The 1,846-nt window shown below is 51.1% G+C and overlaps 1 non-coding gene across 1 annotated transcript; it reads right to left on the bottom strand.

Annotated features, from left to right (window-relative positions):
* Nucleotides 1-480: 480 nt before the first annotated feature.
* LOC137655946 (5S ribosomal RNA) lies at nucleotides 481-599 on the bottom strand. Its single transcript, XR_011046898.1, has one exon. It is a non-coding gene; the product is annotated as a 5S ribosomal RNA (ribosomal RNA).
* Between the last annotated feature and the right edge of the window lie 1,247 nt (nucleotides 600-1,846).

The raw sequence follows: 1,846 nt of genomic DNA on the forward strand, positions 1-1,846 counted from the left end.
CCTCTCCAAATGACAGAGTCCTCAAGGGAATATCAGAAGGAGGGAGAATAGCACTTTCTCATCTACAGGAACCATATCCGAGAAAAGCTAAGTTCTCTCAGTGAGGGGTTCACTGGTGCAAAAGCAGCAGACTAGAAGGCAACGTTATGAAACTGCTTGACAGTCTAGTGAGTTGGCAACAACCAAAGATGTGTGACTGAGAAGCATGCGGTAAGGAATGCAGAGCATGCTGTATGCAGAGCATGCTGTATGTAGAGCATGCTGTAAGGTAAGCAGAGCATGTTGCATGGCGTGTGGCTTATGCTGCATGAGATGAGGCTCATGCTGCATGGGATGAGGCTCATGCTGCTTAAAAGAAATCTGAACCTGACACTAATCTAGCTGTCCGAGGATTTACCTGGTGAGACATCAGTCTCTTTACCAGAGAGTTTCACCAGATTTCCCCGGGCCACCACGTGACACAATTGGTAGTAATTCAAATGCCAACAGCATCTGGTGTTCCCAGGCGGTCACCCATCCAAGCACTGACCAGACCCAACGTTGCTTAACTTCGCTGATCGGACGAGAAGCGGTGTTTTCAACGTGGTATGGCCGTTGACTTCAAATTACCTCTAATGAGTCAATATGGATAAATATCAACACAACATCGTGTTCAAATAGAAATAAATTTCTACCTCATACTTGGGATCGAACACTAGCCCCTTCTAATGAAAGGCCAGGTCGAAACCAACCATGCCACGAGAGCCCATAGGATGTCGCATAGCATGAGGCTCCTGTGAGGTTCCTGCCTCAAGAGTTGCGTCTGCCTCAAGGGTTGAGGGGGTAGCTGCGCAGAGGAGAGGCTCATGCTGCATAGACTGCGGTTCAAGTTGAATGGGAAGAGGCTCAAGCTGAGGAGAAAGTGGCAGATGCATGCGTTGAGGTGGCTGACTCATAGCATGAGGTTCCTGCCTCAAGAGTTGCGCTTGCCTCAAGGGTTGAGGTGGCTGCGCAGAGAGAGGCTCTTGACTCACGAGTTGAGGTTCTTGAGGTGCTTGCCTCGAGAGTTGAGGTTCTCGCCTCGAGGAAAGTGGCAGTGGTTGCTGCGAGAGTTGAGGTGGCTGCCTCAAGGATGGTAGAGGTTGTCGTACCTCAAGAGGTTGCTGCCTCGAGGGTGGTTGTAATGCAAGATACTCCTGCCTCAAGAGTAGAGGAGGTTGTAAGGCATAAGGCTCCTGCCCCCATTGTTGAGGAGGTTGCTGCGTGGTAAGAGGCTCCTGCTTCAAGGAAAGTGGAGGTTGCTGCACAGCGCTGGTATCTGGCACCTCCCAACGCGGCAGCTCACGCATGGAGGTAGCTTGAGGAACCTCAACCTCATACGTCTGGCAGATTGTACTGCGCAGAGGAGGAGGAGCGTTCGCAGGAGGAGGTGTATTAACCTTCTCTGCCTGAAACTCCTGCATCAACACCGCAAGCTGAGACTGCATTGTCTGCAGCATAGACCACTAGAGTTTAAGAAAGACAACAACAAACGGAGCTACTGTCCGTTGAGACTGAGGGTCTAAAACAGCTGGTGCGGCAACAGACGGAGCTACTGCCTGTTGCGATACCACCTTGCCTCTCTGGGAGGTGTGCAGTTGTCGTACTGCAGCAAGTCCGAACTGACCCAGTGTTAATGGCTACACCTAGGAGTTGGACTTGTGCGGAAGGGACCGACTTGCACTTAAAAGCTGCAAGATTTGGTCCATGGTTTCTGCGAGAAACCTCTTCCGCAGACGAGGAATAAAAGGGCTCTCTCGTCTTTGTGTGGGTGGGGTGATCACGTTGGCAACGTGTGTAGATACACCCGAAACCACGGAGGGAAAAC

This window comes from Palaemon carinicauda, chromosome 16 (genome assembly GCF_036898095.1).
Source record: "Palaemon carinicauda isolate YSFRI2023 chromosome 16, ASM3689809v2, whole genome shotgun sequence".
In the NCBI taxonomy this organism is placed as follows: Eukaryota; Metazoa; Arthropoda; class Malacostraca; order Decapoda; family Palaemonidae; genus Palaemon; species Palaemon carinicauda.